The sequence below is a fragment of the Patagioenas fasciata genome, chromosome 1, assembly GCF_037038585.1.
Source record: "Patagioenas fasciata isolate bPatFas1 chromosome 1, bPatFas1.hap1, whole genome shotgun sequence".
In the NCBI taxonomy this organism is placed as follows: domain Eukaryota; kingdom Metazoa; phylum Chordata; class Aves; order Columbiformes; family Columbidae; genus Patagioenas; species Patagioenas fasciata.
Genome location: NC_092520.1, coordinates 167,222,775 through 167,245,710, shown reverse-complemented (window position 1 = coordinate 167,245,710; position 22,936 = coordinate 167,222,775). Strand labels below are relative to the sequence as shown.

Here is a 22,936-nt window from a genome sequence, read left to right as displayed (position 1 = left end):
TTCCTCTAGGTTAAGTGAATCCCTAGGGTCCAAGCACCCTGTGTTATTCTGTTCTTCTGACATTTATTAGCATATGCCTATGCCAAGACATAGGCAGGATGCTTCTGCAACAGAGTCTAGCCAGATATACTAAAGCATTTTTTAAATAATTGCCTGTATGCTTCGCTCACACTCTTACATAGACACTGATGCAGCAGATTGTACTACACAGAATCATTTAGCCTATCTTCAGCCTGGACCTTAGAAGGAAGCTCAATTCCAAAACAAGGAATTCTAGGAAAGCTTTTAGGGGAAATAATGGTACTGAAGAAACTGGACAAAAATGTTGTTTGTTTTTACTCTCTGGAGAGATGTTCTATTTCAATTCAACTCAGATGTCTTCATCATGATTTACCGTCAAAGAACAACTTCATGAAAATGACCACAATATGGTTTAAAATATTGGTAGCAGCAGCAACAACAAACCACCCCACCCCCCGCCTGGCAAAAAAAACCCAAACCAAACCACCATAAAAAAGTAATTATGACTATGGTCAACTCTGAAATGAAGAATTACTTAAGAATAATGAAGCCTGCTAAAATATATGCTAGAAGAGGTAGCTAAAAGATGAAAAAGAAGCTGACTAAAAGAGTTAAATCTCTGCCAGCAGCATGAGTGCAACTTAGAGACTATACCAAAGGTAAAAAGGATATGCATACTTCCTGTCATGAAAGACTTGAGAAAAGCAAAAGGAAGCCAGCATGGCTAAACAACAGCGCAAGAAAGATAAGTAAATGCAACAAGGCAAGTTGGAAAACACTGAAGTGGTATCTAAATACGGAAACTAGAGAGGATGAAACTTTGGTAGGTTAAATATAAAAACAAGGCAAACCAGAAGACCACTTGAAGAAAGTTTCTGAAAAACAACGATAAGTATATTTTCAAACATAGCAGGCACAGGAAGTCTGTCAGTGAATCCAAAGAGCCAGCAGATATTCAGGGGATAAAAGGAGCACTCAGGGAAGATGCCGTCATAAAAAAGAAACAAAATCAATCCTCTATTTTTGTGTTCAGTGTAGATGCACGTGAAAAAGCTCTAAGTCCAGAAACTTTCTTGACTGGGAACTCATTACAGCGTCTATCTCAAATTTGAGTGTTGGTAAAAGAGGCTTTGGCAAAAATAGATAAAATGATAACAACCAGGACTGGATTTCATTCACCAAGAAACTCAAGGATAAAATAGCTCAGCTCATAAGTGTGATGTGCAACCTTTGAATTAGAAATGCCTGAGTGTCTGTGGACTGGAAGGGGGCAGATGTGATGCCAGTTTTTAAAATCGGTTCCAGAACAGACCCAATGAGGTAATAACTAGTACACTTTATCATCTGGACAAATTGGTGGTAATTACAGCAAAGCACAGAATCAGTACACACATGAACAAATACAATATACTGTAGAAGAGCTCAAGGCATTATTGATAAGGGAGGCTTTGCCTTACAAGTATTCTTTGAAGGCAACAAGCTTGTTCATTGGGGAAATACCACCACTGCAGTCTACCTGGATTTCCCAAAACTGTTCAATGAGGTGCTTCATCAAAAACTCTTGTGGGATTTAGAATAAGATAGAGCATTTACTCATTAATTAAGACAGGATAAAGATAGGAAACACCCAGTAGCATTAATTTGATCCCTGTAAAAAGATCTACATGTCTGCATGCTGGCACTGTGCTGCTCAAAATTTTAGAAAATAGAAAGGTGATAGTGTTTCCTGAGACTCTTACATTATTCAAGGATAGTAAAGATAAGCATCACCTATGAAGTGTAGAAAGAAAGCAGGAGACATAGTGACTGGATGCTAAAAGGGTAGAATAGATTTAGTGACAACCAGTGTAAAGTGCTGTGCAAAACAAAAATGTTAATGACCAGTACTCCACAAGAATGAGTTCAAGGATTAAAGTAGATGTTTCCATGCTCAGTACCTAGTAACCATCAGAAAAACAAGCAGTGTTTAAAAGTACTATGAGGAAAACAGAGAGTATCATCATGTCACTGAATAGACTGTACCCTCTTTCTTCCAATAGAAGGCAACAGCAAATAAAACTAGTGATTGACTGGGTCAAAACAAAAAAGGCAATGTAGCTGAGCTACGAAACCTTTTGCTGCAGAATTTTCAAAGAGTTAATGAAATACAAAAATGATCAAGGGCTATTGAAAAAATTATAACCCCTGACACAAATTTAGGCATTGAGCCACAAATTGCTGGAAGGCAGGAGAGTATTCTGGGGAAGTAATACTGTAGGCTCTACTTCTCTAAAAGTTGTCATGGAGAAGACTTAGGACAGACCAAATTGCAGTCTTCCAATACCTAAGAAGAGGTTACTGAGAAGATGGAGGTTGGACTAGAGATCTTTTGATGTCCCTTCCAACCTGAATGATTGTGTAATTCTACAATTTGCTAAGTTTCAGCACTACTGGAGACAGGCTACTAGGCTAGTTGCGCTGTGGTCCAATCCAGTATACCAATTCTCATCTTATACACATGTATGCATTAGAATACACACTTAGAAACGCAAGGTCAAACTCAACCTCAGTAGCAACTCACTATCTTTGCAAACCGAATGATGCAAAGTGTCACTTATATTTGCAGCTTCAAGAAATAAAACTGGCTTCCTGAGTTCTACTTTAGTGCTTTCAAAAGACAAAAGTGTTTAAGTCTTCACAATTAATATAGATTAAAATATCATATCTTAGTAATTTAAAAGAAAATCAGTATCAGAGAGAAACTCATTCATAAACTGAATATTTACTGGGTTTTGGTAAATAATGAAGACACCAGTTTGACTGGCAAATTTAAAGCCAGTCACAGGACTGACATATTACTGCCAAAATGTGACAGGTTCAGGAAGAATGAGCAAGGAAAAATGGGAGAAGGCAGTCTACTGTAAATTAAGACTGTTCTATGTTGTATAGATGTACAAAATGTTAGAGGTATAAAATATATTATCTAATGAAGAGCTGAGAAGGTGAATGAAAGAATAACTACAAATAATAGGAAAAGAGAAAAAAGAATATGTACACTGTCAGCACATGAGGCTACTACAGCTATTTTCATTTGAAATAAGTTTGGGCTTTTTTTAATGCAGACTCTCCAGTAAGATATTTCAATATACTCAGGCTCACTTTTTTCATCTTGGAGGTAATTATTAGTAGGCTATTGCTTTAGAGGAGACTAACAAATCTGATCAGAAAATACTGCAGCACCACCCTAAAAAGAGCAAGGAAGGGAAAGAGTGAAAGCAATTAAAAAAAAAAAAAAAAGACAATAAAACAGATGTTATAAAATCTAATTTGGGATTGTGTGGTTTTGATCTCCTGGGAAGGCAGAGGAAGAGGAAAGTAGTAGGAAAGCAAGCACTTACTGAAAGAAACCTTATCAAACACACAATTAATCTGAGACACAAAGAATAGAGGAGGAATGGCTTTTGCTTCATTAGGCACAACTGAAGCAGAAACAAATCATACAAGAGGTGGAACATGACAAAAAGCACATCAGAAAGAAGTGTTACAAAAGAACATTAGAAGTGCATAGGGTAAATCAAATGCTATTGTTGACATTGAGAAGCAGTAGGTGAGGAGAGCTGGATGAGAAGAGTTAGCAGGAGGGCTAAAAGACATAGCAGTGTGGCGTTAAAGGAAGGCAAACACAGGACTGCCAGAGTTTGAATCCCATAACTTCCAACCCTACAGAAAATTGGCTGTGCAATAAAAGACATGGAACGGCCAAATATTCAGCATCTGTGTAGAAAATGCAGGCCTGGGTTATATATAGGATCTTCCGTTTTTCTGCCATTTCAGGATTTCTGCCATGTTGTGCAGGAAGACATTACAGTAAGATGTTTTTAAAAACACATAGTCCTTTCAATATCTATCAAATCTGAGTTTCTGTAAAAAAAAACTATATAAAAGAATGTTAAATAAAGTATTAAGCTATTCTACATAGAGTTTAGATATAAAGGTATATTGTTCTATAATGTCATTTCTCTGCAGTTTTTCTGTTGGTCTAGTGATAATTTAGAAATGTAAAGAGTTGTCTTGTCTCTCAGTTAGAACTCTATTGAGAATGAAAATGTGCAACAAGTAAGCCTCCAGCAGTTTCACCTGCTTTCTTGATGTGGCCCTAATGAGCGCCTACCCAGTTCTGGGAGATACTGATACCACTCTTAGTTCTGTATGCGTGTCACCAACATCAAAGGGTGCTTCCCTTCAAAAGGAAGGGAAAGTATTCACCATGATCTAAACCAAAGACTCATCCATTAGGAGTTTATATTGAAGTTCACACTTGGACTGAGTGGTCGAGTGATGGAAAATCTTACCAGTAAATTCATCAGCTTCTTCATAAACTGAATAATTACATTACTTTGGATAAATTAGCACAGTTAAGGTTCAAATAAGGAAAGCAATATTGCATTGGAATACATCTCTTTTATTTCCAGAGGTATTCACAGATAGCATTGATGTTATTTCATTCATTTTACAAAAAACACAGGATGCTAAGTCAAACACTCTGAAGAACATGCAAGAGCAATACCTCCTTTCCTTAAATGATTGACTGTCCTAAAAGCATGATGTCATTTTTTCATTGAAATAGATTACAAAAGGCTTGTGATTCTCTGATTTTAGAATCACTGCAAAGCTGTTATCTAAAAGATCTAGCTAGAGGAAACACAGTTTGCTGGTCTATATACATGCCGCTGCTTGAAATTTTATGCCATATGTGATACAGTAGGTGATTCACTTTTCATCTGCACATTGACTATAATGATGAAAACTCTATAAAACATTATATATCTAAAATACATGTAAAATACATAATGTATAGAACATAAAATCCGTATCATACAACATGTAATATTTAATACGTTATGTGGTATATAATCTCATGGATTATATAAAACAGATCAAAAAGATAAAAACTTTGAAACACAGCAGCAAACATAACTAAATACATAGCATAGTGTGAGAAATAAGTGGGAAGACTGCAAAAACATCTGGAATTTGTTCACTGGAAAATTCATTCACAACAGAAAATCAAAACAAAGAAGGAAAAAAAGAAAAAAGAAAAAGTAAAGAGCAAGGTTATTCATTCCCATCTGGGTTTCTCTTTTTTTTTTTTTCTTTCTTTTTTTTTTTTTTTTTTGGTCTTATATGGGCTATGTAATCACAATTCAAAAAAATCACATCACAGAATGGTTGAGGTTGGAAGGGACCTCTGGAGACCTCTAGTCCAACCCAGCTACATTATAACAGAAGTAATGAAAGTAAAAAAAATTGTTTGTTCTGTACATGTTCAATACATTTGTATAACTTTACATATAATTACTTTCAAGCTAAGGATAGAAAAATGGCATTGTTTGTATAACTATTCAGGAGTGAGGCACCAGACTTATTCAGGAACCAAGCAGCAGAGCCTAATTATCCAGTCAATAAAAATATTGTCTTAGAACTTATTGTCTTTTATATTCTGTGACATGGATTTCTTCACTTTCATCACTTTGAGCTCAACCAATAAATGAGATTCAAAAGGTACATAAAGTCTATGCCTCTGGGGTTTTTTTGCCCGCTGGCAAGTACAAGAACTGATCAAAGCTAAAGCTCCAATTGTGCAATGAAGGAAGAGTGTCTAAAAATGCATCTGTTTTGTGGAGTGCTTTTTGTTTCCCAGGAAATTATTGAAATGGTGCACTCCCACCAAACAACTCTATAAAATATAAGCCTCTAGGTGTTCCCATAGACATTATCTACCACAGGCTAATTAGCCTTTCCTCCTTCTAGCTCTGGGCTAATTCCATGGAACATCTTCAGAGACCATAAATCTCTCTTCAAGCAGCTAAGGCTACATATACATTAACATGTAGTTCAGCAAACAAAAGCAGATTGCCAGACTGAAGCTGCTGATACCCCTACATCCACATTATGTGTGTTTCGGGGACTGTCCTTAAGACTAGATCTGGTCTGATGCCTTGAACCGAACATCACCATCATGCACCTGATTCATAGCTGCTCCAAGGAACAGTCAGTGGTTTGGACTGCTACTAAGAGTTAGAGCACATCTGTAAGTTCATAGAGAAAAGCTTCTGGTTTCATTTCACACAGATGGAAACTAGTACATATGCACAAAACCTGCTTTGAACTTGCTTTAGAAACCAAGCCAATGTGCATTAAATGGGGATGACTGAGAGTTACTTTCTCAACTGCACTACCGTGCTGAATCAACACATTCATACACACAAAGCCTACATCCAATAAAGGAGTGTGAGTGGTCTTTTCATCTAGCTGTGCATATGATGAAATTTCTGTTCACAAAAACCTATCTCAGAACTTTGTGCAAGTAAAACTGAATTCTACCTTTATCTTCAGAGCAGCAAAATTTGCCTTCATATGAGAAACAGACAAACTCCGTTGAAACCGCCCTTCTGGATGGTGAAGGTAAAGCCCTGCTGAAAAGTCTGGTGTGGCTGCAATGCAGTCATCTGCAGGGGAAAAGAAGAGGAAATGATTATGGCTGGGAATCACTTGGCTATCTGTGCCTTACTTTCCTCCTCCCATCACTGGAACTCCCTACTACTTCCATGACCTCTCCTCCAGCACAAAGAAGGCAGGGTAGAAACGACTGACAAGACAAGTGCAGGGACGTGGCTGACTGTTAATGGGAACAAAAAAAGTCACCCAGTCCTGTCTAAGTAGGACAACATCTGTAGAATCACTCCACTGTAGTAAGCTATAAGACTTTTGCTCTTATTAGCTCCAGGCCCCTATCCCTTAAACAACTGGAAGAGTGTTGCCTATTCCCCTTAACTTACTGCATGATATAATTTGGTGCTTCTTAGACTGCAGAAGCCACCCTGCCGAGAGGTGACTGTGCTGTGGAAACAAGGCACAGGCAGAATTAAAGCGGGGTGCATCTGAATTGGCTAGTCAGGGTTGACTACGAAACCAGGAGGACAATTTCAATGCTGTAAAAGGTAATGAAGTGAAAGCTCCAAATCTCCAAGTCACACAATTCAATTTGTGCTAATGGGCAATAAAAATTGTCAGACTCATATTGCTGCCACTGTCAAGGAAGATAGGCAGGTGATAAAGGCCAGTTGTGTGACAAAATTATTGTAAATAGAAGATTTGATGGAATGAAAGCTAGAGGAGGGAAAGACATCATGGTTGTAGAAAAGTTCTGTTTCTCAGGTTGAGCACAATGATTAGATAAACTTATAATTTATATGTGAATCTTTTTCCATATCAACTGTCCTAATGTTTTCTTCACTCACAGCCTTATTTAGACAGTAATATGACAAACAGCAAAATGTCGTTCTCAATAGCTGACTTCCTCTATTCCCCAGAGCAAAGTTAGCTTAGTACTTACAGGTCTAACCTTGGCTAAAATTAAATTGGAGAAGGTCTCAGAAAAAAAAAAAAGTGAGAATGTTGTTAGTCCCATCAAAGTGCTTAACAATAGCCTAAACTATTTTTAAAGCACTTGTTTAAATTTTAAAGCAGTAAGGGATTAAGCACAAACACAGGCATTTCTTGTCTCCCTTGCATGTAAGTAATTTTAAAGGTCAAGCATGGCTTTTTTAGTCCTTGAAAAAGCCCTCTGCATTTTTGAAAGTTAAAAAGCATAGGCCAGATAATCAGCTAATGTAAATTATAAGAGCTCAGTCATGGTCAATACCAGAGGCCAATTTACATTGGCTGCGGTTTTGGCTGTTGTTTTGTAAAATTCCAGGAGAAAAAGATTACAGCATTTTTAAAGAAATATATCCTGAAAGAGGAGATGCAGATTTCCCTGTTTGAGTCTTGGCCAGAGGGAATGAACTCATAAGTACCATAAATCAAGACAATGAAAACAGGCAATCAAAGTCCAGTTCTTGTGACAACAGGTATACTGGTTATTTAGGTTTGCAATAGAAAGCCAGGCTGTACATGCATCTGGGTAGGAGCTCTCTACCAAGGCAAAAAAACAAGCACCATACTTTTCAGATGCCATTCCATTCATTCCAGTAAGTGTCTTGACTTAAAAGCCATTAGAAAAGAATCACACATGCCTCTGACACAATAGTTCTCTCAAAGGACTTTAGAAGCCTTGTTGGTATCCCTTGGACAGAAGCAGCAAGTCAGCAGCTTGGAGTTCTCAAGAACTAAACCAGGAGTTTCCTAAAGCTGACTTTAGAATATGACAATAAGAACACTGTTTTCATCATAACATGTACAAACTGTTTCTTCTGGAATATCAGAGAGGAAGTTTGTCAGTTTTTAAAAAGAGTTATAATTCACCTCTGAAATGTCTTTTTGCTGATTCTTGTCATGATGATGAAAAACAGCAGAGTGGTATTCCAGAGCTCTCCTTCCAGATCTGCAGCTAGTGGATATCTAAAAGCTGCTTAAGACCTGATCCAAAGGCTAATTAAATCAATGATACACCTGATCACTAGAGGAAACAAAATCATTATTAGCAGCCTAATCCTGATTCCATGGAAATCAAGAAAGTAAATTTTCAATGGGCACAGCATCAAATACTTAGGCTACTTTTTAGACCTTTACTGAATATCTTTTAAAATATTTTCAGTAGGTACTATTTAATTTAAAATTCGTCATGAATAAAGCATCTTGAAAGACTTAGTATGAACAAAATTAGTAGCTCCTTATTATAAAATTTTGCTATTAAAATCAGACTCATAATCATTTTCCCAGTGCTTCACAAGAAGACATTTGCAGATCTAGGAGGAGGATTCCTGAATCTGTCTTTTCTTCTGCACTCCCATGCTGTAATCACTGCGGAGTGTAAAGAGCATATTCATGTGAGAACACTTTATTTTCTAAATATGGACAACTGGTTATTTTTCTGAGTGAATTTCTGAAAAGAAATTATCCTTCTTGGGTCTGCTATTCTAGGCTTAAGTCACAATAAATATGTTTTCCTTCACTTTTACTCTCCCATTTCAGTGCATGTAAATAACAACCAGGCTGTAATAAGTTTTTAACTTAGTTCTATACCAGACCTGACTTGTATTCTCAGTTCAAGAATCTAACACAATAAGCACTTCTGTGATTACCGCTAACAGAAGCTGAATAGTAACAGAATAGTCACATAAAGATTACTCCCAACGAGTAAAAGTCGAAAAGTATAGGAACATATACATGTGTTGTTTTGACTGAAAATGAGTCAATTTTCTTCATGCAGTTAGAAACTTTTTCATAGCTAGTCATTATTCGGACTTAGTTTGAGAACAAAAAAACCCAACACAGAGTTAATGTTTTTAATTGCTCTGGTCTGAGAGCCAAGGACATTCTGAGCGCTCTGCCCACAGGTGTGAGGCAGCAAGGAAGGGGGGCATGGATGGGGCAGAGCTTGACTGACATCCAGATTGATCAATAAGAGTATTCCGTCCCGTTAGCATCATGCTTCATATTGAAAGAGAGGTGGGATCTTCAGCTCTCTCTCTTGGGTGTTCTCACTCTTGGTCTTGGTCTTGGCTGCTTAGTGTGGACAGCGTTCATGAATAATTGTCTTGAGTATCTTTTATTTCTATTATATATATATTTACTAGTAGTGTGTTAGTATTTTGTTATTTTATTAAACTGTGTTCATCTCAATCCAAGTTTCTCCCTTCCCTTTTCATTCTCTCCCCTATTGGTGGGGGGAGGGGGGAAGGGCGAGTGAGTGGCTATTGTGGTTGTATTGCTAGCATGGGTTAAACCACAACAATATGCATGCTCCGCTCCTGGTTGTCTGAGAGGTTTCTAATTCCACATTTAACAGCAAGCAGGGTCACACATTAAGCTGGTCTATATCCCACATACAATGAGACTTTCCTAGCAGATAAGTCCTCTGAGAAGAGCATGAGGCTGGGTACTAGAATTTAGGCCACCTGAATATAAGCCATCAATAGAATTATTTAAAATGTCATGTTTTGTCATTTTGCATTTTAAAAATTCAAATGATTTTTACATCAGGATCAAAGTATAGTATTCAAAAACAAAGATACAAATATCAACATACAAGCAAGACTTAAAATGCATTCGTTTAATGATCTTTTGCAAAAGAGCACTCTTTCTGTGTTTAGAAGGCATTTCAAACTGCATTTGACACACAAGGCAATTAATTACTTTTGGTATATTTATTTTATCATATTCTGCTCTGTGACACCCAATGTAGAAAAAAAGCTGCTTGTTTAAAATTTATAAAATGCTGAGGTTTAGCTTTGCTTCCTGGGGATTCGCATTCTAGGGTGACTATTCTCCTCTTCTCTGTTTTTACTCTGTTCAAAACCACTAATAAATCTGTGTGATAATTAAAATACTTTAACTTTTTTTTTGTTTGCAGTGAGTGATACATACTTAGAGACTGGATTAAATATTATAAATACACACATAGACAGGGAAACTATGTTTTGGGTGAAGCATCTTTATTATCTCTGCTCCCTCAAGAAACACTAATAGAAAGTGTCACTATATAAGGAACCTCCAGAATTACAAAGCCTGAGTTATCTTTTTAAACCATATGCAGAGATTACTGCAGTTCTGGCATGCATTTTCCAGGCTATGAAACATTAAAAGTAATGCCATCCTCCTTTTATTAAAATATTTTTAGGATGCAAAAGCAAGGACTAAGAATATGAGGAAATGCCAAATCAATTTTAGTTGTACATTAGTTAGTCAGGACATTTTATCTCTTTATGCATCTGTCCCACACATTAAATGAAAGGGGAAACAGTAGATGAGCATATAATTAGACATTCTGTACAATTAATTCATCAAAGACACATAAATGTGGTTTCAACAGAGACACTGTATGTACTACTTGCTAAATTCTGGAGCACTCACACAATATGGTCTAATGGTTTCTGTAGAGAATTTCCTTTTTTTTTTTTTTTAAAAAAAAAAAAAGAGGGAGAGGGATGGAACTTTCTGATTTATAAATTAAGTTAGATGTCCAGGGAAAAACCCTAAACTCAGTTCTTCAGCATGCATGCAGACCTCACCCTGAGCTGCCAGTCTCATTTGAATAGCTAGCAGCTAAGGCCAGCTTCTTTTCCACATCAGAAAATAAGCCGCCACCACCACCACCACTCCAGAAAGCCCAGTCCATCCTGTTTTCTTTCCCATCATTAGAAGCTTGTGCTTTGCTGAGTATCGAAAGCAGAGATAATATGCCCACCTTTGTCCTTCACCTTCAACTTCCACTGTCATGACTCTGAAAGCTTTAGGGCATTTGCAGTTCTGCATGTACCTCCATGGAGCAGAACAGATTCACTCTCAGGTTGTTCATGTTCAGCTAGTATTTTAGCAGATTGCTAAAGTTTTCCTGGGAGATACAAGTCCCAGAAAAGAAACTGCATTTTTTTTAGTTTCTAATTTAGACAAACTCAAAGAGAGTTTCATGAGATAAAGGGAAAGGTATTTTTCTAGGCTAAATTCTTGATTTGTGACAGCATTAGAGGAAGTATCAGAACATTTAACACAGATACAAGAAAAATGTACAATGAAAATGGAACATATTAGGCAATCAGGCTGTTTCCAGCTCCCTGTATAATTATTATAAACCTGTTTCCACTCATGCTGTAGATGTTCTGTGTGTTTGGAGACAGAGCGGAGCCTCCTTCCAGTATGCAAGTTCCCCTTGTGTATAATTCCTTTTCTGTCAAGGAAGAAACCTAAAGTGGTTACTATACACTTATGTGGTCCCAGAATTCCAGAAGTGAATGCTGCCATTTGTCTCTTCCTAATTACCATGAATTCTTCCTTTGTGTATTCAATACGGATTGGATTTACGCAGCTATTCTGTTTAAAAATCAAACCTCAGCATCGCCACTTGCAACGCTCTAGTAGCTAAATTTATAGTATCTTATCTTACTGAGGAATCTTTGCTGTGTTCCAGGACCATTTGTTAATGTCAGCACAGCCATTGAAATGGCACAAGTTCATTATATTGTTATTGTACATACAGCATAACAAAAAACTAAACAGAAGGTCAAATTCTGATCATGTGAGTATGTATATAAATCAAGAATATTTCCACTGAGTAAAATGGAATTGTTGGAATAGCTGGCCAAAGATCCAATTTATTATTGTGTCACCCAAAGAAATAATGATTAGAAATAAATACGTGGACACAGATACAGTTAATAAAATATATAAAATTATAACTCTGTACATTTAGATTTCCCTTAAAAAGCAAATGGAAAAAGATCAAGAGTACAAAGGGATTTTTCACTAGTTTACCGCAAAAGAAAATCCAATATGGAGCCTAAACTACTTGAAATACGAACTTCAGTCAGCTAAAGGAATTTTTCAATACGATGCATATATTTTGCTTTAAGCCACTTACTTTTGCAGCCTTTTTTCACCACTCTGCTTACCCCAGGAAAACTGGCCATTGAGAAAACAGGTTTCTTAAAATTAAGTGCAGGTTTTTTTAATCCCATGCTTTGATCAACGATTAGTGCAGGTTTTATAAAATAAGCAGAGTTGAGACTCATTGCTAAATCTGTCCCATAATATTTCCTGCCTGGGTCAGAGATAGGATCAGTTTCCAGGACCATTCTTAGTTCTTCTGTTTCTAGTACCCATCTACCCACTCAGGACCCACTCAGGCCTGCCTGAGGATATTCAAACATGTTTGAAACATCCAAAGCCTGACACATTTCATTTTTCCCCAGACAAAGGAAAAGCACAGAGAGAAGGGTTTTAAACTGCTGAGGATCTAGCTCACATCATAGCACCAGGAAAGGATCAGTCTCTTTTATTATAAGTGTACGAATACATTAATACACATTTTGAAAGACCAGTTCTTGTTGGCATCCTTGTCTTCCAAAAGACAAGTTTAAGATATTCCAAACTCCTTCCAACATAATATATTCCATTTGCAGCGTACCTCTACATTTTTCCTGATTCACAGCATGAAAACATATGACTTATGAAGAACTTGCAAGACCTACTGATCCTTAGAGTAATGAAGAGATGTGCCACTGCCTCATGCAGGCTAGGGAAAACTCTTCTCCCTGTTTATCAATCACTACGTCACACATAAAAATCACATTAGGTGGTTCTATTGCTGAAAGTACAGATTACAAAGGACAACAGTGACAATGCTTAAGAGGGAAATGTTTCTCATCATTATAGAGAAGCATCATGTACCTGTCTATGGGGGCATACCTGGATATTCATTTGTCATGAAAAGCAGAGATTAAAGAATTTCATGTGCTGACATTCACCAGGCAGTTAGGATAACTATCTCCCTTCTGACATGACAGCAACGGATGGCCTTGGCCACCAGTTCTTTTTATCCCTTTCCACAAAACAAACAGTCTGTTCTCCAAAATAAGCCTTCTTTCCTGGTGTACAAAATGAATAATATTTTTGGTTTTGTTTTTTCAGCCAGGGTTAATAGAATTCTTCATCCATTATTGAAGGTGACAACTTAGGAGGGTCTCATGCCTCAACACATTTCTGTTGCTCTAGGGTGTATGGTAGACAAACTACCGTATCTGCCTCTCCACAGCTACAAGAGTTTCCTAAATACTAAAAAACACAGCTGATCTTCCTTTATTTCATTTAAAAACCTTCTTTTCAGTGAAAAAAGTTTTATTTCAAATAGCAAAGAAAACCCTTGTTTTCCACATTTGTGTCGAGAAAGTAAACATATTACAGAAGATGAAGCAGGCAGCTCAAAGCTGTGTATTTGTCACTAACTGCAGCATACAGCTGTAGAGCTCCAGGATCATGCACTGCCAAAGGAACAGCAACCCACTTCAGGGCCAGGGTCAAGACCAAAAAGTTGGCAAGGATACACCCATTCTCCTATAGAGACAAATGGACATACAGAGAAGGGGGGACATCTAGAGCTCAGTCTAAAAGAGGAGGGCGAAGGGTCATTTGAATACAGAGAGCCAAAGCTCCTAGGGAAAGGTTGCCATCAGGGGCAGTAGAATTTGTTGATGGCAATTTTTAGCAGCTGGCTCCTGTCAGATCTAACAACATCATTTCCAGTACCAGCCTGTAGTGTGCTGTCCTCATCACGACATAAGCTCACATCCTGTCTGTCAGAATAAACACACCCCCTTTTTCAGACTCTTTTTGACAGGGTAAGCTATGATAAAAGATAGAGAATGGCACTAAAAACATTAAATTATTAGTTGAGAAAAGATATGCAGATAGGTGTTAAATATATAACAAATAATTAAGCACCAAAACTACAGTAAGTGCTGTTTTGTAAATTCACTAATAATTAAAGAACACAGGGTAAGTAAATCACACTAAAAGGCAGTTTGTTTAAAATAAAAAGTAGATATATTTTACAAGATGAATAGTTAGCTTGTGTAATTGATATCGATAAAATAACTGAGCCAAACTTCAGAAAATTGAAAGAAGACTCAAATGGATAACAAAAACAACTGCATTGCACTTTCTCTATCTTTCACTTGCTTTCCTAATGCTTTCTTAAATAACCATTTGCTAAATCTAGGACTAAGGGAGAAAATATGGCAAATCACACTTCTGTAACAGCTGAGGATGATGGTTGTTAGATATTGCATGACACAGGGAAAAGGAAACAAAATGAAAGCCATTAAGCACAGTCCTCCAGAGCTGGAAACTCTGGGAAGGGAGTTGTCACATGAAACTGTCCTTCTGAAAACAATACTTTGAATTCATATTACTTCATAAAGGAAAGCAGACTGAACTACGTTTCCTTGTTATAACTACTCTTTAAAACCAGTGAGTGACTTAATAGATTGAATATAGTAAATGAAAATTGCCACTGTTTACAAAATCTTAAGAAGAAGGAACAGGAAAATACATCATCCTTTCAACATACAGGTGGCACTTCTTTCATGTCCAGTAGAAGAGCAATGTAGTGGTTAACCCCACATGAAGTCAGACTGAGGAATGACTCAGACTTATGTATTTGTCACAGCTCTCCATTTTGGATTATTTCCAAAATGGGGAGGTAGGGCAAATCTCATTTCCACATTTCTTGATTATCTATCCTGTCAGACCTCAGGGACTGTGTATGGATTAGTACTGCCACCTTAATGAAACCGAATATCAAAGCAAAATACTTTAATTCTGTATTTTCTTATGGAAGTAAACACATAGTGAACTGGACAATCAGTTGGGGGGAATTAAACTGTCACAAAAACTAATTTAAAATATTCATCATCATTCTAAGTGGAACTCTAGTCCTGAACAGGGCCCCTTCCTACAGCTACACGGAAAACAGCCCAGTCGCATTGAGTCATTTTAAATAGGAAAAAATCATTAACTTTCTACCTTTCCTCTCTCTATTATCTTTAAAGGGAGATCTAAAGCAAATTCATGGTCTCCTTCAAAAAGTCTCAACTCACTGCCTGCTGTACCTGTTCTCCCTTCTTCAGCAGTTTAAAAACTTTGGCTCTTTCACTACAATAATACGTAGCGATAACAAGAGCAGACAATCTGTCAGTGTATCATAACCTCTTGTTGGCACAGTGAAATCTCCCTCGGTGAGCTCCAACAGCAGAGGATCTTCCAGTCAAGGACAGAATACTTCAGCATGAGGTCATTTCTGCATTCTCACTTTTTTCCATGTTAATAGAATGCTATGACTGAATTTACAAACCTCAAAAGGGAGGAAATTCCAAAATTAAGGTTGACTTTTACTACACAGGTGCTGCCGTTGGGCATTTCCTGAACACCTGTTTTACCTTTTTTTTTTTTTCCCCAATATAATTTGCAAATACTATTTTTAGTTCATGCTTTAAAAGAGGCAATTCAAACCACAGCTTTAGGCCCGGATTCATTGGCTTGGCCCAGGATAAGTGGCAGAGAATGGCTTGCATCCACAAAGTTCGAGTCTCTCCCTTGCCCAGAATAGGGGGGAACTGCCTGTTGGAAATGGGTGCTGGCTTGTGGCCTTCCTCTGGCCGAGCTCAGACCTGGAGAACTTCAGTTGGCTGGACCAAAATCATGCCAAAATAAGTACTAAAAATCAAACTCCAGAGGCCATTGCATGCCAGTACTTGAGCCCACACTTTGTCTCTGTTTTGTTTATTAATGTACGTATTGCCAGTAGCTTGAGCAGTAGGATCAAAAAGCAGTAGGGAAAGGAAAGAGCTATTTATGGTAAAGGATAACTTTGGCCTAAGAACAAACGTGTATAAATTGACAATGAATATATTAGGCTTCAAGTTAAAAGAAGGCTTCCAACCATGAGATGAGTCAAATTCTACATCAGCATTCCTATAAAAGAGCAAGGACAAGAAACTTAACTCATTTTATGCTGGAAGTGGATAAGCCTTCAAAGGACTGAATGATAACAGTTACTCTTGATGGCAGGGGACTCAGTCTGGGAAGTCCTTTTACTCCTACCTACATTTTAGTCCTTCCTACAGTCCTAATGCAATCAGACTTCATCAAACAAAGAGAAGACTGATGACATAAATATAGCTCTGAAGTACTCTCCCTTTCTTCAGTCTAAATGTACCATATCAACAAAAAAAAATAAAAATTCATTTAACAGGAATAGTCTCAGTTTTCCCTGTAAACAGGGAATATTTATATCCAGTCCCACTTATATAGCTTTTTGTTTACAGACGAAACCATTTTGTCATGAAACTCCCTAGGGTTGTAATTACTGTGAATAGGATGACATACACTAATGCAAATCGAGAGATGCAGGCAACAAATCTGGGAACGGAGATATTTATTTCTCATATATTTATGACCTATAAATTAATGGAATCAAGATACGAATATAACAAGGAGCTACTTGAGTATGGTAAAAATTATAAACTATGTTTTCTTTGGAAATAGAATCATACAAGTAAAATAACATGCGGTTTTTTAAGCTTGTATAACTCTAATTAATACATTAGGTTACACAAACTGCTCTCATGACAGGCAAACAAATGAATTTCAGACATAATAAGCAGTGTTTGTGTTGTCCTGTAATAAACATCCAGTTGCACTGTAGATGTCCAAGATGGTATATTAGCTTGCGTCTGCCTACCTCTAATATTGTCTGGCTTGCTGACTGTTGTGTATAATTGCCTTATTTTCTTGTGAAGTGGAAAACAGGGCAAAATGTGAGGAAAGTTAAAAAACATATGAACATTGGGGAAATAACAATTATTTAATACAATAAGTATAATTCTTTGTAATGCTGTAGGCAGTGTGTTTTAGACTGTCTGTGAATATGCTTCTTGGAAGCATGAGCTCCAGTACTTCCAAGTAGTCATCTCAGTGACTCTGGTATTCCTGTTTAAGAAGTAATTACAAATCTCCCTGTTCCTTCATGATTGGAAGACTGTGGAAACTGAAATATCCCCTACTATAAATTTGGCCATAGAATTTAATCCTTAGAAATCACATCAACTACAGCATCTTAAAGAAACTAGTATCTGTAGCATAAATTGCTCTTTTTTCATCCAGCTTGTCAGGGGCATGCCACAGTAGACGGCTGGTGAACTTCAGGAATAAAGTATTCTTTGGAGTTAGGACTACTAACTGCATCTGCCAAACAGAGAGTTGAGCACTGCTCTCCAATCAAACCCAGTACAGAAACCTCTGCAAATAAGAGCGAATTGTCCTTGCAGCTTGGGTACCCCATCATTTCAGAAACAGGACAAAGGTGGTGTTTGGCCTCTGGTAAACTGAGCTGTGCTGAACACTGTCGAACTTCACCACCAGCAACTACCACAGCATGGTGTACTATGGTTACATGCAAACTCGAGGCTTAGAAAAAACCTGATCTGTCCATTCCAACATATACTCTGGTCTATTTCTGATCAAATGCCAAGACCAGAGTTAGATGGGCACCATTCATCCTTGCAACCTGCTGCACCACAGAAGGAAAAAGAGGCATGCCATCAAAGTAATCAGTGTACTCCAGAAGGTCTCCCTGATCTGGACAACTAAATAACTTTCAAGATCACACTTGTAAGTCAGTCTTCAAAAGCATATGTAGTTCTTTTTAGTGCAATCGCAGATGAATCAGATCCCTCTTAGCACACATGCAGACCAAAAAAAAATTAGTCACAACCAAAAAAAATGTTTTAATGCTGCTCTTCTCTGATCTTCTTGGAATCTTAGTGGCTGCAAAACTTTACAAGCATTCCACAGAGCCTCACATTTCTATTAACATCTGCTAAAGTATCAATTTTTCCCAAATTATGTTCTCCATGTACTTTTTTTTTTCTAGCTTAGAATTCCCTCCTGCCAATGAAGTCTTCAGATTCTTATTTTAGACTTCTTTAAAACTGCAGTATATTGAAAGAATAGTAGAAAGAAGCTTTCATGTAAGTCAAGAAATGGACATTTACTTTTTAGCAGCTACCACTATATTTTCACAGGCTCTGATCAAGTTTTATACAACATCAGTGTAACTTCCCAGTTTGGGCTACTCTTCCCTGCCAAAAACTTTTCTTAGCAAAAGAGGGTATCTTTCACATGCTAATTATCCTGCTGTAAAATCCCAATGGAAATAAAACTGCCACTTTACTGCAAAGTAAACCAGCAAAGACACTAATAAGCAGAAGCAGTTTTAAGCTTTCAGTAAAAATCATTCCTTCTCTCCATCAGTATTCCTGACCAGTATGGAAGTCAGATGAACAAAGTCCACTTTCCCTCCAGGGAAAACAATGACTACACTCCAGCTTTGCCTACCTGCTTGTCTCCGTAGCTCCTTCTGGGCAAACAAAACTCACACACAAATGTGCATCTCTAGCCTCCTTCACTGGCACTTTTTAAACAATTTTCCAGTAGCTTGAAGCCACCTGGCTCCAGTTCTGTGCTGTGCTGCTTGCTTCTTCTTTTTCCTGTATCTAGATGGCTTTTAGAGTACACACATTTTTTTAAAGAAGCTTCATTATGAGGTACTGAGCGGCTTGTACTGCTGTTTCAATAAATAATTGATTTTCAATTCTTTTTTTTTAATATGGAAGTATCTCTATTCATCTAGAATATTGTATTTACCCCCAGCTGGTCTGCCAATCAGTCTGACAAATTAACTGGCCAGTTAGTGATTTTACCATATCACAACATCGTTACCCCTAAAATCCCAGTCTGTACTAATATATTATGGAGAATCAAACAGTAACATGGAAACTGCCTTTCACAAATTAATCTTTAGAGCCAAATCATGTGAATGAAAAAATGCAGCTGAATCCTGTGTTCTTATGGTGCTCAGTGAAATAAAAGCAGCTCCATAGTGGTGCAGGTGTCCCTGTGGACTGAAGTCTTGATTGACTCATTCACTTGCTTGCTGATTAGTTACACTGAAAAACCACAAAAGTTCTCCCTGTCATGTGTATAAAGCACAAAGGATGTATGGTGCTCAAAATAAACCAACAGTCACTTCAGTATCTGTTAAGCATAAGAAGACTTAATTAGAAATTCAAAACACATACTTTGATCCAATATTAAAGTATTAATACTCAGTTGCAGTTATGCTTCAAGACTAGAATATATGAGTTCTTAATCACAGAATAACACCTAGTACATTTTGTTGTAGCAAAGACAGGGAAGATCTCTTAAGAAGTTAGTTATCTCAACGTACTTCTTCAATATCAAAGTAATTCACATAACTTCTGTAGATCTTGCAAGTTTGCAAAGTTTTTCTTTTCTGTAGAGAAGCAATTCCTCTATCATCAGGTACTTCTGTAAATAAAACCTAAGGAAGCTTGCAGACACCTTTTGAGTTTGATTGTATATACTTCGATTTTAACTCTTATTTTTATTTCTTTCTGCCTGAGGCAGGTTACAAAACTTGTATCTATTACTCCATGTCCCCAAAAAAGACCAGGGAGAGTGGAATTAGCTGAGCTAATACTACAGAGTGGGCCTCTGTGCCAGTAAAGACCTCTACACACTCAGCATCTGTAACAGATTAGATGGGATCAGTGTGTTATCTTTCTAATATGTACACACTGGTGTTTGCTTAGATGATTCCATGGGAAAAATTTTTCAATTTTCCAGGCTGGTACAGAGCACTTTTTAACCCAGAAACCTCAGTGGCTGAGGCTGGATCTAATTCTGCATACACCTGAATTCTGACTGTTCCAGCCAGCAGCCAAGCTATCGACATGCTGAGTAGGGTCATTCTTCTCATAGCTGGAACTATAGAAAGCACAGCAGACATTCTATAAAATTCCAAAATAAACAGAACTTAACAGCCATTTCTCACCCGCAGAAGATGGTGAGACTCTTCCATTCACACTAGACTGGAAAGGTGTCATTTATGCTTCAGTTGTTGCTATTTCCATGTACGCAGAACAGTACTCCCGGTGAAGGACAATCCTGCTGAGTAGGTGGAACCAAATCCTGTGAAGAGAGGAAGAAGACCTGGGTTGACCAACACTATTTTCCATAGCTTCCCTGTGAAGAAACAGGTTTACACAGAACTATCAGAAGAGCCTGTGCTCACCCTCAAGCATTTAGAGATGCAAATGAGGTAGGCCATAAAAGACTAAATGTGGTTTGCAGTTTTGCTTTGGAAACCTACCACTCGATGCGCTAACAGTCCATGGCTTACTAGTTCTCACATGGTAAATCAGAAGTTGGTACTACACTGGAAATGGCCAAGACTAATAAAATCATGCTTTCTTATGGGTTATGGACATAAGTTATTAATGAGTTTAAAGTATTAAACTCTGAATTTCAAAGAAAAGACTTCCCAAACTGTACTGAGGTCAATGTCAGCAGCAATACACTGACAAAGTGCCAGCATAAAGGAAGAGATGAAAAGGACATTTTTTGACTATAGCTGGGCTTGTTTAACACAAGGGCAGATTCAAGAACTCAGATCAGGGATGGAGAGAAAAGGTGCATGATGACAGGGTGGCAAAGAAACTTAAGTCTTACCATCTCTGCACAACTATCAGTAAGGTAACTGGATGCAGGGCATTCACTAAAGCTTTCCTGTCATGACTAACAGTGGACTGTGACAGAGCTCAAGACCGAGAAAGACCAGAAGTGTTTTCCATAATGTAGGTAACTGCTACAACAGACTGCTCTTTCACACTTTCCAGGGCTTCTCCCCAGGAGACTAAATCTGTCATCTGTTCTAAGGAGGAAATATGCCATAACATTTTAATTTCCTGGCCCTATTTGCCAAACATGTAAACCATGGAAGCAGTCTGGGTTGATCTCCACTAGGTGATATACAAAATACCCTTCAGTGAGTGTGGTCCTTGATTTTTTTGTCGTTTCAGCTTCCTCCCTTTCACTGCTTGTCTATTGCTTGAATCATAACCTTTTAGAGGAAGAGACTATTACTATATGCATATAAAACAGTCTGACAAAGCTCAGAGTGTAACACAAGAACTCCAAGGTAATCCAGTAAGGTAATAATAAAGAAATGCAAAAAAAACCAAACAAACAAACAAAAAAACCCCAAACCTGTAATGAATTCATCACCAATCTCATGCTGTAAAATGAAATTATCAATGTATTTGTCTGTATTGGATGCAGAGTCACAAGAGATTAGGTGTTTATCTGTCCTATACTTGAACCCAAATATATAGTTGAGTTGGGGATTGGTTCAAAATCTTCCTGTACCTTAATAGCTCATCTTTACTTTGGAGAAACCTAGTCTTTTGAAAGCTTGCCATTAATTCTAGGTTAAAACTAAGCAAACTTCTCTAATGAAATATCTTACTGTGTACTCTTAGCATATCTAATCTCCCTTAGGAAATGACCTTTGACTTGGGTAGACTATTCTTTTTTCATTCCATGTTAATGTGGTTTTTAATCATCACCAAAGACTGTTGTCTCAGAAATGCTAGTTCCATAAAGCACTCTGCTTTCCATTTAATGCACACTCAAGACTTAGCCTGTGTTAACCTGACAGCTGTCTTCTCTGAAGAAGACTCAAATTCTGTCGCTACTGCTGGGATGGATTTGCCAGCAGGACTCCACATGGTATCAAGCATCGTTTTTCCACCCCCAACACATATACATTATTTACACAACATGCAAGCTGTAACAGCATGTTAGAAGACCTGCAAGATCACCTTTACAAAGCATTAGGAGGCACTGCTCAACAACTTTTCTGTGGCTGGAGCAGGTAAAATGAGTTCTGAAGCTCCAGTTGCAATGCATATTACACTGCCTAACTTGTATTCGCCGATTATGGAAAAAGCAGTACTGAAATGGAAGTCGCAAATCCGGAGTTGCTTCCCGGCTGTGCGCGCCGCTGCCGCAGACGGGTGCTGCGCTGAAAATACCGGGCGCTGGCCGGGAGCCCTGCCAGCCCTCCGGGCCCGCTGCCTCCCCCGCCGCGGGCCGAGACGGCACCCCGACGGCGGGAGGGACCCCCCGTTCTCACCGGCGTGGGTGGGGGAACCCAACCCAAGGGTTTGGCTCAGTGCCGGCAGCCTAATTGCCCTGGAGTGCGGCGGCGGCAGGAGGTTTCCCTGCAAGTTGTCAGAGCCCACTGCGGAGGAGGTTGGGCTGCTGGGGTGGCTTCTCTCGGTCACTGCCGAGCCCCCGGGCATCGGATGGGACAAGCCCTCTGCCACCCTCCCAACGCCGCGGCCGTTACCGAGCTCCCAATCCCACCCGCATCCCCCGCGCATCCCCTCCTGTCGCTCCTCCACGGCGCTCAGCCCGCGGCCCCGCCAGCCCCGCGGCGGGCACGCTTCCCTACTGCGCTGGGGAGGGGCAGGCTCGGCTTGTTCCTCCCTCCAACTTCCCCTAAGTTTACTCGGGTTTCCCTCTCCCGGCAGGGTCTGCCTGGGCTCCCGGTCCTCCAAGAGGGAGGGAGGGAGGGAGGAAGGGAGGGGAAAGGCGTGTCTTGTAAGGGCTGCTGCTGCTGCCGCCGCTGCTGGAGCCAGATCTGAGATATAAAAGACCTGGCCGGGGGCCGGCTGTGGTTCCAGTCGGTGCAGGCGCTCACGCCGCGGGGAGAGGGGCGCAGCGGGGCGCG

The 22,936-nt window shown here is 38.7% G+C and overlaps 1 protein-coding gene and 1 long non-coding RNA gene across 3 annotated transcripts in view; one reads left to right on the top strand and one right to left on the bottom strand.

Moving 5' to 3' along the window:
• KITLG (KIT ligand) overlaps nt 1-22,936 on the top strand; it is a 412,063-nt gene that overhangs the window by 331,701 nt on the left and 57,426 nt on the right. The window lies entirely within an intron of this gene.
• On the bottom strand, nt 15,713-22,748 carry LOC139825717 (uncharacterized). 2 transcript variants are annotated; one of them, XR_011735951.1, is made up of 3 exons: nt 22,023-22,748; nt 20,195-20,331; nt 15,713-19,374 (listed from the first exon to the last, which is right to left on the bottom strand). It is a non-coding gene; the product is annotated as an uncharacterized lncRNA (long non-coding RNA). The 2 variants fall into 2 exon arrangements; XR_011735948.1 differs by lacking the exon at nt 22,023-22,748 and adding an exon at nt 21,409-21,883.